This window comes from Phyllostomus discolor, chromosome 6, assembly GCF_004126475.2.
Source record: "Phyllostomus discolor isolate MPI-MPIP mPhyDis1 chromosome 6, mPhyDis1.pri.v3, whole genome shotgun sequence".
Lineage (NCBI taxonomy): Eukaryota > Metazoa > Chordata > Mammalia > Chiroptera > Phyllostomidae > Phyllostomus > Phyllostomus discolor.
In genome coordinates, this window is record NC_040908.2 from 24,151,751 (window position 1) to 24,169,337 (window position 17,587).

The 17,587-nt window shown below is 46.2% G+C and overlaps 1 protein-coding gene across 11 annotated transcripts in view; it reads right to left on the minus strand.

Moving 5' to 3' along the window:
• The window catches only part of SLC8A1 (solute carrier family 8 member A1), a 322,727-nt gene that overhangs the window by 284,623 nt on the left and 20,517 nt on the right, over positions 1–17,587 (minus strand). For 2 of the 11 annotated variants that reach the window (XM_036027897.1, XM_036027896.1), the window contains exon 1: positions 16,582–16,845. The exons of 4 other annotated variants lie outside the window; for them this stretch is intronic. The gene's annotated coding sequence lies outside the window, so the exon portion shown is untranslated. Of the gene's footprint in view, positions 1–16,581; positions 16,846–17,298; positions 17,442–17,587 lie in introns of those variants that run through there. 5 more of the 11 variants (XM_028514398.2, XM_028514399.2, XM_036027899.1 and 2 more) reach the window with 4 other exon arrangements.

Sequence of the window (17,587 nt, forward strand, 5' to 3'; positions counted from 1 at the left end):
GCACACCCGTGCCTGTCTCTGAGCCTGATACAATTCACCGCTGCCTTCACACCGCTGCCAGACCTCATCCCGCTGGTCTTCACGTTTCAGCCAAAATGAACTTCCTGAAGTGCAGGTCTGACTCTCTCACTCCCCCAAAACTCTTCTTTGCTGCCTACTGTCCTGAAGGCAAACCCAGACCCCTCCGTAGGCTGTTCAGGTCTTTTAGGATCTAGCCTCCGAGTTCCAGAACAGGGAAAGTCTCCGCATTCCCTGAACAGGAAAACACTTTCTTACCTCCCAGTCCTCGCATATTGTGTTTCTGTGCCCCAAACTATTTTCCTTCTTAGAAACAAGTTTCAAATAGCACAACAGCAAAGGATGGCCGATTGCTCAAGAGAACAACACTAGATTCCATTCTTAAACACGATCCCTGACACCATGCTGAGCTTCTTTACGTGTATCATCATATCTAACGCTTACGATACCCAGCATTGCTGTTTTCCACAGCTGCTGCCGCCACTTCCGTTACAGTCGGTGTGAACCGCACCCCCTGTGGTTGTGCAGCGCACAGTGCCCTAACAATAACCCTCTGCAGGAGGTATTATTGGCCCATTCTGGAGGTGGGAGAACTGAGGCTCAGATCTTTTAATTAAAGTCATACCTCGGTACTCGTCGGCTTCAGTACTCATCAAACCCTGGACCCATCACATTTTGACGAGAAAAAAATGTTTCGGCACTCGGTGCTTGCTCGGGACTCATTGCACGTGCTAGAACTTGCATGAGTCACAATGCTGCCCAACATGAGAAAATGCTTCATCACTTGTTGCTTGACAAATGCATTCGGTACTCATCAGCTGCGGCACTCGTCACGAGTTCTGGGACAAATGAACGGCGAGTACCGAGGCACCACTGGACTTGTTAAAAGGCATACGGATAGTAAACTCCTGAACTGGGATTCAACCCTGCTCTGTGTCCGCGACTGATGTAATTAACTGCTCCATTATATCATTCCTGATAGTGTGTGAAGTAATCTTTCAGAACTATTAAACTTGGGCTTGGACTAGCCCATTGGAAAACCTCTTGGCTTTTGTGCAGGTGTAGGAGGGCGTAGGTGGCAAAAGTCCCATTGAAGGTTTCCAACAGCCTGGCTTTTATCTCAGGGCTTGGAAATGCAAACAGACAGGCATCAATAGCTGTGACGTAACGTGTGGGCTGTCACGGTCCAGGGGACAGCTGTCCTTCACTTTCCAGCCTTTTAGCAATTACCTGGCAACCTCTTCCTGCGTGCACTCCTGGGGCAATCTCTTAGGTCAGCCAAGGAAAAGCCCTTCCCCAGCTCACATCTCCTAATATGTTCTTAGCCAAAGGGTAGCAGATGTGTAAGGGTGGATGAAGCAATAAAAATCCATCACCGTCATCAGAGATAAACAAAGGGGGCTTCTGAGGTGAACTCCAAAACATTACAAGTATATTCAGAAATGGGTAGTATTATAATTTGTGAAATCAGTGGACACATATCACTGATATAGCTCATTGGCAATGAAGCAACTGGAAAGAACTTTCCGGACTTCAACTTCTTTCTTTATTCAGTTAACACCAAACCCAAGTGCTTGTGAAGAAGCGGGACAGCTGTTATTTAAATGAGGGCTCCTTCTTCCTTCTTGTGTCCCTAGTCTTTCCAGGTCTTTCCTCTGCCATCAGACTCAAGCAGGTCTACGTGGCCTTCCCGCTTTCCCCTCACATAAAATGCTTCCATGGAAAATAAGCAGGAAATGGATGCTCTTGATATGTTAGTCTGCTGCCTGGCTTTCTTATATTTTGCTGTGACCTAATCTACTGAACTCTGTAACCAGGAGTAGGCTGGTTTTAACAGTGGCTTCAGATCAGTTATTACATCCATGGCTAGTTCTTGCTTAGGAATTATCCATCACGTCATTTAAGCAAGTCTGCAGCACAGTATCAGGAATACCCAAATTGTCTTCTGCTCACTGTTTCTTTTCGGACAAATCCAACAACCCCACCACCTACAGGTTACAGAAATGGCACTGCCATAGGATGGTGAAAAGACATCCCACTGAGCAAGCCCACTAACCCATGCTGAAGGGAGAGGTCGCAGGATGGAAACAGGTATCTGTCTGAATCAAACTTCCTGTGAAACGCATGAGGAAGAGGATCCCACAGCACAGGCCTGAGGATTAGTGAGGCCGCAGAGCAGAGGGTCCCGGGTGACGAGCAACAGCCGTTTTGATTACTAAGGAGAACCTGACCCAGAGAGAAGGAACACCTCCGGCACTCCCACCAAGCCAGTGCAGGAGGCTGCCTAATCTCCTTCTGCTGATTGGCAGCTGGGGTTATTTCAAGGAACTCCTTGTCTCTCCTTCTTCAGGACCCAGGATTCCCTACTCTGTAATTCTTGCTGACTGAGAGCCTCAAAGCTACACAATTAATCTGTTCTAAGGCCACATTAAAGGAACCACAAATTCTATCCGCAGCCGAGGCAAGCACTTCCAAGTGCTTCTAGACAACAAGATGAGGCCAGAGCACGCCTTTCCTTATCTGATCATTCATCGAGGCTGCGGATTCCAGTCCTGGCCCCCACCCTCAGGCACTCAGGCTCGACCACACTTCAGGAAGGAGCTAGGTTTCCACACTAGCTCTCTGCTATCACTTTTTAAAATTTTTTTCAATGAGACGGTTTCCTCTTTGCTGCCTGATAAATTGGAACAGGTCCTCGACGGGACAGGCGGTGAGAGGTCAAGTGCCTCTGCCTGAACTGACCTCTAGACTAGAGTCAGGACCCTGTCCTGTGTCAGAAAGCACCCACCTCCTTACCCAAAGGAAGTAGCTGCGGTCCTGTCAGGCAATGTGGCCAAGGAAGGGAATGTGGGTTGAGGATTTAGGATAATGAAGAAGTTCCAGAAAAGCCATGAGAGGCATGCACCCCTGGGCCCTTTCCCCTGCTATGTTTTCCTATATAGAACTTATTGTTTTTTATATGCTGTATAATTTGCTTCATGGTTCTGTTCATTGTCTTTCTCTCTCTGATAAGGTACGGATTTGGGTCTCTTTCGCGGACTGCGGTGTCCTAGAGCAGAGTCTGGGAAACAGAAGATAAGAGGCCCAGGACCTGCCGACTGAAGGAACACCATCACTCAGACAGGGGCACGAGCTGGTTCACTGAATCTATGGCGGCAAATCAGAGTCTGCGACCTGGGCCTGGGCATTCGCATTTCAGAACGTCCCCTCAAGTGGGCACAGGCCAGTATCATGCTACAAAGCCAACGTCAGTGTTAGGTAAAGAAGAAGAAACATGCTTCAGCTCCCGCGCACAGAACCTCAGGCTGGGAGAGCTGGTCTCTGGCACAGAGAGGAGGGCTGGGGTCTCGACTTACCCCAGCACCTGGGTGTGGGCCCTCCTCCTCCAGCCCTCATTTGCTGATTTTTTTTTTCTGGAATGCCAAGGCCTTCTGCTCTGTTCATAGAGTCTTCATATTTTGGACATTCTCAACAAAGCATATTTTTTTCTACTTTCAATACAACAAAAAGACATCCAGTCAAATGCCAACCCCCAAATCAGCTCCATTAAAAGGCCCCATAACAAGGAAAGTGCATCCAGAATTTAAATTTAAATATATTAACTCTGAGATACTGACTTGGAAATAGGGGCAGGAGAAAGAAAGCAGAGAATAAAACATCTTCTAATAGTAAATAGACGGAGAGGAATTCAGAGGGAATTCAGAGAGCTCCATGTAAAGCCAGCCAGAATTGTCCTCTGGTTCATTACGCCACTGCCAAAGGCTTCGTAAGGCCCCCAGACGGAGTATTTAAGACAATAAGGACTCAAGCCATTGAGCACTTGTTTTGTCCCAGATGCCATACTGATGGCTTTGCATCCATTAACCATCCCTGACCTTTCTGACAATACTGCCAGGAGGTATTTCATTCCCATTTTATGAATGAGAAAAACAAATCTTTCTCATTCATAATTTAATTATTTACTTTTTATAAAAGTAAATAAGCTGAAGTCATGCAAACATAAGTGACAGATACTTTGGATTGTACCTTAATGTTTTGCAAAATGATAGCACCTTTTTGTTTGTTTGTTTGTCTGTTTTCACTGCGTAAATTCAACTACTGTTCTGCGGTAGCAAGGAAGCTCCTTACTTTGGTATTTAGTGCAGAAGAAACTTCCTCCCACATGAAGAAATCCAGGGTCTCATCAGAGCCTTTCATGGTCCCCTCCCTGTCTCCTTCCTCGCCAGCCTGTCCCCAGCCCTCCATGAGGGATTTGTAAGCATTCCTGTTCATCACATAACAAGGGAAAGATGGTCCATTTAGACTCAAAGGGATGTCCCACCTTTTGGCCTTTCTGGGCCATACTGGAAGAAGAAGAGTTGTCTTGGGCCACATATTAAATACACAAATGCTAATGAAAACTGATGAGAAAAAAGAGGTTTTAAGTAAATTTACGATGTTGTGTTGAGCTGCATTCATAGCCATCCTGGGCTGCATGCCCTCGGGCTGTGGGTTGGACACCCCGATAGAGGATCATCAGCTAAAATCCCAGGTCTGCAATCACTCCCACGTCATGCAATAATCTCAAGGTTTTTCCACTTGGTCAGGAGGAAAGAAATGAAAGAACTAGCAGTGAGCAAGCAAAACTAAAATGAAAGAGGGCAATGAATGAATGGAGCTGGAGAGAATAGCACGTTTTAGCATAACAAATCGATACTTTGCTCAAATAAGAATAAATCAGTATTTCTTGAAGAATTTCAACGCAGCTCACAAATGTGCTGTCTTAGGGTCAAGACATTTAAAAGAATATTTTAAACTGGTAAGTTATCCAAAGAAATGGGAAAACAACACATTCACGGTTTTGTCTGCCAAGCGTTTCTTAGACTCTCCAGCGCGCCAAGATACTGTGTTGCAAAGATGAGTAAGATAATATCCCCAGCGAAGCTCACGTTACAAGAGTCCAGAAGTGAGTCCTCTTTACAGAAGACAGATCTCTTCCTTTCCTAGAGAATCACAGGGGCGGGAGACTTTCCAGGCACTCAGACAGTGCAGCCACAGGTGTACCTTGATGCACTCAAAGTGGGCCACGTGGTTCCCAGGTTAATGTACCTGGCATCTTGGGTTAATGCACCCAGGGTCCTAGAAACTTAAGACTGCTCAGCCCACAGTCCAGCAACGGAGAGATTTCAAGCGCAGGGAGCTCCCTTATGTACTCCTTGAAGCTTTCAGGGGCCTCGTGATGGACAATAATAACCATTTCAAATAATAATTTGTTCACCATTCGCCCCAAAGAGAAACAGTAGCCTTTTATGATGTTTGACCTTATGTACTGAAAAATAATGAGGTCATATACATGCATTTTTATCTGAGTTGCCAAAAAAGGTTTCCTACCTACCAGTATTTTCCACACTAGCCTGATGACATTTTAACTTAATTTTTTTTAGTGAAGTATAGTTCTCTCTGTATTTCTAGTTCTAGAGAATGAACCAGTCACTGATTCATCAAGCATTTATTGAGAGCCCTCTACATGCAAAGCACCAGACCAAACACTGTGGGAATTACAAAGATGATTAACATGTGGTCCCTGCATGAATTTATAATCTTCATGTGCCAGTTACCGAAATGACCATGAAGACTAGAAGAAAATGGAGAATTCCATAAAAGGAGGGGGTGGAAGGGTGCTAAGAGCTGGAGAGAGTGAGGGGACATTCCAGAAAGAAGAAATGATGTGAATAAAGGCAGAAAGCAATGCTTTTTCAACTTCAGTTCATGCAAGTATCACCTGGGAGGCTCATTACAATGCAAATAACTGGGCCAGATCATCAGCGATACAGTAGTTCTAAAGAGGAACCCCAAATTTGAATTTTAACAAGCTCCCCCACCCTGGTGATTCTGATATAGGCAGTCTTGGCACCGCCCCCTGAGAGAAATTGGCATAAAGGGTTGAAAGGGGAGAAGAGGGTAGCAGTGTCTTTGAGGGTGGGGGGGGGGGCATGCTCAGCAAGCACAGACTGGAGAGCAAAAGAACTTAACTACACCTTGACAGGAGGTGATGCCTAAAAAATAGAAGACAGTGGTTGCTGTCATATCGGGAAGATGTTGATGTGAAACAGGATATCAGATAATTTTCCTTCCCACAGATGAGGACTCCAGGCAGCATCAAAACACGAAGTCCCTGGTGAGTATGAGTGGGAGGTCGAGGAGAGGAGAGCAGGGAAGGATGAACGTTCAACTCGAGATCACAGAGGACTGGGAGGAACTCACTCCCGCTTCATAATTTTGCTGAGGGTTAGCTCTGCCTTCTGGGAGTGGAAACAGGTAAGGATTGCTACGACACCTCACTGGCATGGGACGAAGACCCAGCATACATGGAGTTTGCAGAGACCTTGTATCTAGGTTCCATACACATGCCCTGGAGAGAGGTAGAAAACAGACAGAAACACAAACCCCAGACTAGAAGCTTTGGGGCCAAGGAGAGCTGTGCTCCTTAAATCACAGTCTCTTTATGGGGCGCCATCTACTTGCCCTATGATGACCTACTCACTTCAATTTCAGAGTCCATCTTGGCAGCCACTCTTTCTGCTTTCTAGTCTGCCCCTTGAGAATGGGGGTGTTTGATACAAAATTGAATTTTAAGCTATGTCACGGGAGCCTTGAGAACAGCGGCTCCCCAACCCTTCTGGCACCAGGGACTGGTTTTACAAGGGGAAGGGGCGGGGGGGGGGGGAGCGGGGGAGGCAGGGATGGACAGAAGGCAGAGCTCAGGGGAGCATCCCTCCCTCCAGGCCTGGTTCCAGGTAGGCACAGACCAGTCCCCGTCTGTGACCCAGGGGTTAGGGACCCCTGCGTTAGAATACCTTTTAAAAAAGTCTTTAATAAGGAAAATTCTAGTTATGTGGTTATGTGAGTAAAGGCTGGTGAATCTCATCAGCTTTTTTCCTGAGTCATTAAGCTGCATCTTCAAGTAGATTGCTTTTCAGGAGATGGAATCCTATCAACTTGAGGTTTGTAAATCTTTTACATTTTCCTGCACAGTCTCAAATCACAGTCCTTGAAAGAATAAGATGCTCTTGAGGACGGAAAGTAAAAAGAAGATAAGAAGTAAAAAGAAATATATAAAAAGAAACTCAAGCTGACAGATTCTCACATAATGGTGACCCTTCAGCAATATTCCATGTTACAATTTTCTGAAGTTCCTGACATATACTGAGTGACACAGCTCTAAAACCACATGTATTTGTACATATGTACATTGAACAAAATAATTTATCATTATTGTAATTATTATTATTATTTTTAGATAGAGAGGAAGGGAGGAAGAAAGGAGAAAAACATTGATGCGGCAGAGAAACATCCATCGGTTGTCCCTTGTACGCAGCCTGACCTCGTATGTGGGGAACAAACCCGCAACCAGGCATGTGCGCTGACCAGGAACTGAACCAGTGACCTTCGGCTTTGTGGGACCACATCCAACCAACTGAGCCACACAGGTCAGGGTTAGAAGGAATTAATTTTTAAAATAGAAGCAGCTTAGAAAGGAAGTGGCCAAATTTTACTACTTAGAGGAATAAATTGAGTGGCTTATAGGAGGATACAAAATGTTTACACAAATCTCTGAGCATAGTTTATTAAACATATAGTTTCTCTAAAAAATGAGGCACCTAGTACATATGCCCTTTAAGCCAACCCTATACACTTGTAGTTGAAGAATTGTTTAAAAATCAACTTGTGTTATGACTTTAATGTTAATAACTATGCCAAGGCTATTATGTTACTGTCTTCTTGTGATCAGCGAGGATCCAAAGGATAGGACCAATTAAAAAATATATGGAAAAACGTTAATGGAGAAAGAAATGCTAATCATTTAATTAACAAGTGAAGACTAAGTTCTGCCTATTAAGCCTTTGCTTAATCAAGGACTGTTTTCATCAGTATCAATGACTAACAAGAGAACATTTATTCATTTATTCAACAAATGTATACTATGTGTCTTGCAATGTGCAAAGCAGTGGGTCTAGAACCATAACCTAAGTAGACACAATCTCTCCCCTCTTGGAATTTATTATCCAGCTGGGAAGACAGATAATAAAGATTAACTCAATTGTTACAAAAAAGAAACAGAATTATTGACTCTGATAAACGCAATGAAGGAAAAATAGTGCGCTACAAGAGTAAGTAATGGAAGACCTGACCTACTAGGGTGTTAGGAAAGGCTTTGCTGAAGAAACGACATGTGAGCTGAAACTGAAGGTGCTCAGCAGGATGCCAGGTGCAAGGGCCCGGGAGTGCAAGGCCTTCGCTTGACAGTTTTGCAAAGACTGTTCTCCGAAATGGGGTTCATCACAGACCTACCTTGTTCGATACACTGAGGTATGAGATCGTGTTTAGAAAATACTGAAAGCACCTCTGTAATTTCCATAAGACTTTTCCCCTCTGAGGTCACAGTCATACAACTGTCGTTAACCACACTCTACCGTACTACTGGGGGCACTGTGATGGCTGGGAGGGCCACTGGCCTGGCAGCCAAAAGACATGAGTGCTGGGCTCGGCTTTCCCTGACCGGTCATGTGGCCATGGACAAGTCACTTTTCCTTTTTGCAACCTGATTTGTAAAATTGGGAAGTTGTGCTAACAATTCAAAGCTATGATATTTTAGCCCCTCACTTTGGTATTCAAGGTCATCATCCATAACACAACACCTGTCTACCTTCCCAGGTCAACTGAGCTACCAAATAAAAGTACCTAAACCTGCACCCCGCTTTCCTTTCTCGTGCTTTTCTCCCTGTCCTTCATGATCCATCTGAAAGGTCCAATTTCTCTTCATTAAACTTCTTTTATTGCTAAGAAGGCTCCTAAAGGCCACCCAACTTTGTCCATTCCCCCTGTGCATGACATGAAAACCCAGGCCATGGTAACCTGAAAGACTTTTCCAAAGCCACACATCTCAGAAATGACAGAGCCAGGTTCTCAGTCGAGGTCTCTAGGCCATCTCTCTTCCCACGACATCGATCTGACTGTGGAGGCTGCCCAAGCCCACTGTCACCGCCTTGGCATCTCTCACCGTCCACCTGCGTGCCAGGTATTGGCAAACCATGGCCAATGGGTCAAACCTGTCAAAGGTAGCCTGCCACCTGTCTTTGTAAGGTCCACGAAATCAAGTTTTTTATACCTTTAAATGTTTGGAAAAGAATGAATAACCAACATTTCATGGCATGCGGAAATTATATGATGCTCACATCTCAGTGTCCATAAACAATGTTTGATGGAACACAGCAGGCGCATGCGTTTAAGAGTTGTCTATGGCTGCTTCCTCGCGACGACAGTGGCGAATAACTGAGACAGACCCGGTGGTCCACAAAGCCAAAAATACCAAGTGGCTGTTTTAAAGGACAGTTTGGTGCCCTTTGGTGTATGTCATTATGTATGTCCCTGTCTTCCTTTACTTGTCCATGGCAACCCCCCACAATTCGCATGTTCACATAAAAGGCACACAGCAGGGACAGGGGCTCTCTCACTATTCCTCTCTCGTGTAATAAGAAACAACCATTGCCCTGGCCAGCCAGTGTGACTCTACTGGTTACAGCATCATTCCTTAAACCAAAAAGGTTGCAAGTTCGAGCCCTGGTCAGGGCACCTACCTAGGTTGCAGATCCCATCCCCAGTTGGGGCACGCACAGAAGAAGGCAACCAATCAACCAATCAATCAATGTTCCTCTCTCACACTGATGTTTATCTCTCTCTTTCCCTTTCACTCTGTCTAAAAGCACTGAAAGAATGTACTCAGGTGAGGAGGATGAAAGAAAGGAAAGAAGGAAGAAGGAACTCTTATTGAGCATTCATGTTCCAGAAACTGTTCCAAATGTTTCATAAGTATTCATGTATTATTCCTTACAAAACCTCCTCGTGCCCTTTACTACTATTATTTCTACTTAATAGGTGAAGAAAATGAGGTGCAGGTGTTAAATACACCATTTGCTGAATTCAAGCAAATATAATACCTGCCATGATATGTCTGCGGACCTCAGAGAACGTTAGTCTGAGTACCCCAGGGTCCTTCATTTTATGAGCCAGTATCCTCAATCTAGAAGTAAAAGCCACGGTTCTCTTTCCACCCCGGGGATCGCTGTTACTCAGCCAGAGACTCCGGAGACCAGGAAACACAGGCACATCTCTGGAGCCGTCTACGTTCCCTGAGACAAAAGGGAGACGTGACTTTGGTGAAATGACTTCAGAGTCATTGATCTGCATTCGCCCATCTCCAATTTCACTTTATAAAGTAATTTCATTTCATATGCCCTTCATATGGTTATATGCTTATTTGTTAAAAAAAAGAAAAGATGATCTTGGATGTCTTTTCCAGAGCAGCTAGCTGTGGTTCTAAGCAGAAGAGGACTGATAAGGAGAAGCTCTTAAAACAGGCCACTGATAGCTCGTTGAATGTCCAGCAGAAGAAAGACAGTGAGGGTCCAGGGCAAAAAAGAATGACCAGCACCAACTCACAAATTTCAGCTCTCAGGGGCTCACATCCGCCAGGATTTGAAAGGCAGATGATAGATTGTTTCTCGAGAGTGATTTGGAGATATCTGCTCTGTGACTGAGCACCTGTCCAAGCGCTACCCTTTGGCCCCCTCTGTTGTCACTCACTCTGGGGCTCCACCACCGTCTGTGGAGGAAGGGTAGGTTTGCATGTAGAGTAAGCAGCCCCAATCTCCAGGCCTGCTGCTGGGGCTGGATGCCGTCCGTGGAGCAGAACAAGCAAAGAGAGCTCTAGGTGCTGTGCTGTAAGGGGAAGCAGAAGTGAGGAGTTGGAGAAGCTCAAAGGAGAAAACTCCAGAGCCATTCAGTGTGAAACAAAGAAAAACACATCTGTAATGACACAGAAAACATAACCATCAGATTTAAGAGAGCATCAGGCTGGCAGGTGGCACTTGCCTAACCTCTCAGACTGTTACAGCCTCTCTCCCTCAAGGTTGTGCTGGAAATTCATCATAAAGTGTGGTTTCACGTGCAAAATGCATTTTTGCACGTGAAGTGGCTTGTGCCGTCATTTGTTCCAGATCCACAGTCCCCATGGCATGGTCCTGACTGTGACAGACAGCTGATTCGAAAAGTCTGGAAATGGCGCTAACATTGCCCCAGGGTTGTCCTTGTCATAGATGAGCTGGGGCTGTTTATTTAAAAATAGCTAGAGTTTATTTATTATTAAAGTCCTCTTCACTCTCCAAGAACAAACTCAAATGCCTCCTCTTCCATGAAGCCTTTTCCAAAGTTCTGTTCTTCCCTTCCACTGCACTCCACAGCACTCTGCCCACTCGTCACAGCACTGACTCACTCGGCCAGACATTCCGTTGTTCTAGACCGTGACACCCCTGAGAGCAGAGAATGTGGCACAAAGAATGTGGCTGCTGGACAGCCTCAAAAGATGGAACCATCACCTAGTGAGTCCTGAACAAGTTATGTCGCTGAGCCAACATCTTCACCTTTAAATCGGGGAAAGAATGCTGCCCTTGCAGGCGCTTATGAGCATTAAATGAGAAAATGTGTACCGCGTGCTTACACCGGTCCCTGGAACAGAATGGGTGCTCAATGTATGTCAGAGAACTCCCCTTCATCACCGGCATTCTCTGGGAAGCCCAATGCAGTGCCTTGCATACACTGAGTGCTCAATAAATACCATGGCTGGGCTGAAATAAATTGCTGAATCACCCTCTTGTCTGTTTGACTTCATCTCATATTAGATTCAACCAGGCGATTATTAATTATGCTGACTTCACATACAGTGACACCTACAAAGTGATCCTGTTTTCTGTCCTTTTTAAAAAATGAAGCTGGATTCTGTTACATGTATTTTCTATGCCTACTACTTATGCAAGACATCCTTAGTCTGCATGAGTATCACACTAGCTTTCTGGGTTACTGGTATGAACATTCCAAAATGATACGGTTAGAAGCCACTCAAAATACTAAGAACATCATTTCACACCAAAGAAAATATTTTGCCCATTCTCAGAAGACTTTAAAAGGGCTAAAATTTCAAGAAGGGGTGAAATTTTTGACCCCTTTGCTGCCTCCGAAGTAAAATTTCAGTGTTGGAGTTCATCTCAGCAGCCCAGTTCCCAGGCGCCCGGGCCCTCACACTTACCCGGCAAAAGGGCCCTCGGAGAGCACTAACCAGGCAACAGCCTAGTTTCAACATTCTCTCACTTCCTCTGCATCATCCTGCGTTCCAAGCCCTCAGGACTTTTCTGTCTGCCAGCTGATCCGATAAACCAGTCCAAGTTCAAAAACTAAAAAGGGTATGATGCTAATGGTTTGTGAGAGTGAGTGGTACCTCCTTCCTGAGTACTATCATTGCATTTGATTAGGGATCTGCTGGGTAGACCTACTTATTCAAAGGAGTATCTCTGATAGTGAGAATTTCAAATCCTATGTTGGCTGATGGGTAAAAGCTTTGCACCCAGCAGTATTCTGCCCTCATCGAATCACTTTAGACCTGCTACCAGTAACGTACTTGCCCTTGACCACAAACACATTTCCTTCACTTCAGGACTTTTCTCCTGAAACGGGCTAGAAAGTTTCAGGTAAAGAGAAAATATGATTCTCTTGAAACTTTGTTTCTCTTGTTACTTACTACACTCTCTTAGCTGGGCAAGCAGATCAAAGGACATTTGAAAACGTAGATATAAAACACTTAGGGTTCTATACAGAGCCTACCAAGAACATTTGAGGCAGTAAGAACCATGAGGAACTATCTCCCAAGTTCAGTCAACACACTGGAAAAAGGGACTTAGCCTCCTCATTTATATTCTGAACTGCTCTTCATAAAAACATACCAAGGAGAGTAATTTACCCCAGAAGTCCCCAGTCCAGAAAATTGGCTGTTTGATTTACAAACCCTAGTAAGAACCTAATAGTCGATTAGTTTGAGTCTTCAAAATATGGATTATGTAAAATATATTTGGTGATGTGTGCGTGTGCTCCAGTGAGAGGCTGAGGGGGGAGGCAGGCAGGAAGGGAGAGAGATGGAGTGACACAGTCACACACACAGACACAGACACACACACACACACACACACAGAGGTATCTTTTGGAAGAGAAAGAAAAAAAGACTGGAAACAATCCCATTGCACTTGATGAGGCCCCAACCAGAGTAGCCCTGAGTCCAAACCAAAATTCCAGAGGCAACTCAGAAAGCTCACACTCCCAGAATCTAGTCCATCCCAAAGGGTCAGAAATGACATTTACTCCCACCAAATCTCAGGTGTGTCTCCAGGTCACAGACACCCCTTTGTTCAGACAGAAAATTGGAAATAGCTGGGCCAGCAACCACCCCCCCCCCTCACTTGGTGTGCCACAATCACTAACAGAATTAGAACCCAAGTTAGAGGCAGCTGAGGGAGTTCTAAGTGATTCTAGATGGAATTCTGGAACCTTGGGAAAGTCAGGGAGAGTATTTGCCACAAGGGGGAGCAGGAGAATTTGGTCAGATGGGAGACAATTTGGTAGAGGCTCTGATGAGGGGTCTAACTATGAGGTCTGGATGATTTGGGAGGATGTTTTGACAAGAGACATTTATCCCTTAGAAGACCTAACCCCCCCCCCCCCAGAAAAACAACGGCAAAAAAAAAAAAAACGGATAATACAATCAGGAAGAAAAATCATCGCATGTTGATTCCTAAGTTCTTTACAAATGTAAAGCAACAAATTAATTTTCAGTTAAAAGCAACACACATACACTCTGCAAAGATATAAACCATGAAAGATAAGTGCTCTATCATCCTGTTTTAATTGTATATTTCCTTTTCCCAATTTAATGTCTGTTTTGATCTTGTCTATTTCCATGCTAATGGAACAGATTGCTCCTTTATTACCTACCCGCTATTCTCCCTCCACCTGAAGGCATCATGAAGAAAGGGCTCCTCTCACTGAACTGAAAAATGAACATTAGATGTTAAAGTTCTAAAATGCACTCACTTTGAGAGAAATGCATCCGTGAGCTAAATGAATGCTTTAACTTGCTTTAAAGGGGCAGTGCAACTTCATTGGATCTGCAGAGCTTTCCCCATCATTTATTATGTCAAAGAAATACATTAAGTACTTAGAGGGAAGGAACCATGCGTTTACTTTGCAAGATAAATAAAAGTCTATTTTTGCCTGATAAAAAACATGTTAAATATAGCTTGCTAACAGAATGCTGAAACCCTCTCGGAATTTTATTTTTCTCAAAACATAGTAAGCTTAAAGGAGTAATTAATGTAATTCTTGCAAATAGCCCTATACATGTTACTGACTATATTTCCCCTCCCTTTGCAATTTTATTTGGAGTTAAAGTGCTGCTACTGCTATGTATTTTATTCCCCTTCATAGTCGACAAAAAGGTTATCTAGTTCTCAATCTTAATCCAAAAAGATACAGTGGAAACCATTAAGTAGGAATAGGAAAAAAGTAAACAGAAAGGCAGATAGGTAGGTAGGTAGGTAGGTAGGTATGGAAGCAGATAAATTGACAGATAGTGAAGCATAACCTGCATATTCTTTTAATTCATTTCTCTACTCTCCCAGCTCTGTTAAGCTTGCAAAACAGAGTAAATGAAGTCTGATTGTCATGGCCACTTACATCCCTTGCAACATCTGCACAGCTCAACAACAAATAACAGTTTACCTTTGTCTAGTTCCCCCCCTTAGGAATTAATCATTCCATATTTAATAAAAAACAACAGCCATTTTAGGGGGGAAAGAAGGGATCCTTTTGCTGTGGCGAAAAGAAATCTTAGCTAAAGAGGCCTTAGATCCAAATGGAATTCTTCAAGGAGGCAGAATTTCTAACGTGAAAACCATTTAAGAAAACACATCTTGCTTCTTAAGGAAATAAGTGGGTCTTCCCCCCACCTTTTCACTCACCAGGCCCCAAAAATGGCTCTCTCTTCCTTCCTCCTTTCATACCCGCCTAACCTCCCAATTAAGCAAGTTTAGCAAAACTAGAGCTAAATCCAAGTAACACAGGATTTGAAAGAGGAACCTAATGACAATCATCCCTCTCTTGGCTTTGTTTTCTTTTCTGAAATGAATGAAACCTCTAGCTACATCTTCCTCTCTCCTTTCCTGACTTGCTGCCGGAATAGCTTTGGGAGAGAAAGAGACAGCATGTGAGGCAGCGTGTGTGTGTGTGTGTGTGTGTGTGTGTGTGTGTGCTGGGGACATGGGTGGGACATGCACTTTGTGAATCCCCTCCTGGGTGCTCCTGGCCTCCCTTAGGAAATCTTCACACAGAAGCTGGAGTGTGTGTGTTCCATTGCTCATATTTGGAGATACTTAAGCTCTGCCTCTCACCAGATCTGAGCACAATCTCCACCTACTCTGCCAGCTCCTCCATGATGGAGATGCCTGTACCGTCTTTACCATATCTGTCATTTTTAAAAAAGCTTCTTCCACTACACCTCCTACTGATATCCTTTCTTCTCTTTTTAGTCTTTACACCTCCAGCAGGACAAAGTTTGTATTGTTATATTCACAACCACTAGTGGCTGACTAGCAGGAGTGAGACAGAGCGCGCCAGCGAGGGAGTCAGGCTAAGGAGGGCGGGGGGTGGTTAAAACACATTCCTAGTGCAAAGCATGACTTTCCAATGACTGCGGACACCATGCACATTGCTCTCTGCAAAAAAAAGAAATGCTTTGTTAAATTTGATCACTCCGCCGTCAGTCCAACCACTGCCACTTTGGAGAGGGAAATACGAATCACCAGCCCAAGCCATGCATCAGTCAACAGAATCCATAGAGGGAGGGGGATTTAAAAAATCAAGGATGCACACAGAAGCATCGCCCGGGCGGATTTGGTTTCTTTAGCCGACTGTCCACCCATAAGACCTCCCTCTTCTTCATTAAGGTGGAGCCAAGAAGGGTATCCTCACATCTCAGAACAGACCATTTCCCTAAAGCTCTAGAGGCAGATAATGCCGCTGCAAAGTTCCCTTCCAATCTCTTGAGGGAAAAAGCCTGTGCGTGCAGAATCCCCAAAGCACACTCCGGCACAGTGCCCGGAAAGGGGGACCCTTCAGCCCACTCCCCGCTGCATTTTTCCCTGCCTGTCCCCGGCCCGGGCCACACCTCCCTTCGCTCCGCAGTCCGTGGCGAAGAAGCACCCAGCGCTAGATGGAAAGGAAGGGACTCGCAACTGTGCCCTTGAGGAAGACCCCAGGGATTACCAGAAGGAGGGATGACCACGGAGCCCAGTTGGTGGGGACGCCGGGATCCCCAGCAGGGCTGCATTCCGGGTGGACTTAGATCTTCGCGCCCTCAATGATCAGAGGCAGTGCCGCGCAGGGTGCAGCATCTCCTGGGCAGCCCTTTCTTCCTCCGGCAGCCGGCACTGGCAGGGAGGCACACTCACGCCCAGACGCACGAGCCCGAGCAAGCTCTCTCCCCGAGAAGCCCGGACACCCCAGAAAATGTGTAGGAACACACACGCAATTTAGGAGCCGGTCCTTTGTCAAAGCGGAGGGAAGTGTAGCCTTTTGAACAACAAACGCAAAACAGTTGGCGGTATCGGACCAAATCCCTCCTGCTTGCCCATCATAAGAGCCTACCTGGTTTGGGGGAGTGTGGATGGATCTTTCCCCCGTTCCTCCACGCTAGTAGGAAATACAGCGCACTCCCTCCTTTTAAACAGCTCCCAATTAGGAAGAGGTCGCTCCCATCTTCAGGGGGAAGCACAAAGCCTGCGACGGCGGGCGGTCTCCCGTGCAGGGCAGGCTCCCGTGCAGAGCCGGCGCGAGCAGGAGCAGCGGCGGCGGCGGCGGGCAGCCGGTGCGCGCGGGCGGGAGGCTGGCGCGGAGGCCCGGAGGCTGGGAGGGCCGGGGCCCGGGCGGCGCGCGCGCTCTCCCTCCCCCCGCGCACACTCGCCCGCCCGCCCGCTGCCCGCCCGCCGCCCGGGGCCTCGCACTGGCTCACACGCGCGCTCGGCCCCGGCGCTGCCGCGGCCAGCCGAGGCCCGGAGCCCCAGCCCTGTGCGCGCCCCCAACGCGGGCGCCGCTGGACACCGCCTGGGAGTAGAGCCGGCGCGTTTTTGGAGCAGCGAGCCGGTGGGGAGCCCTTCCAGCCTCCCAGTCTCTGCCGTTGAGATTTTTCCTATTTCCTCCCGGCTCTCGGCCCCGCAGTGCGTTGCGGTCGCGCGCTAGCGCTCTCTCCCGCACCCAACCCGTCGGTTACACGCACACACACCCGCGCTGCAACTTTTCTTTTCAACCTTCCTCGCCTCACCCACAGACAGAACCCCAACCCCAACTCGCCTACCCGTTTCTCACCTCTGAAATTGTTAATCTTTCTTCCTTCACTCTCTGTCCCTCTGCTAAAGGGATCTGGGGATGTATCAATGATTTTCTCTTACATTCTCACTCCGTGTTTTTCCTGCACATCAGACAAGCACAGCAACACGCTGGCTAGTAGCTGCTGACGCAAGCAGATAAGGCTGGGGAAGAAGGAAGGGGGGTGGGGGGGAGGTATTTCCCAGCCAAGAACTCTGAAAGATTCTCCGTGTTGGTATTTCCCTCAGACTGCAGCTCACCTGGGAATAAAGACCAAGAGGCTGTTTAA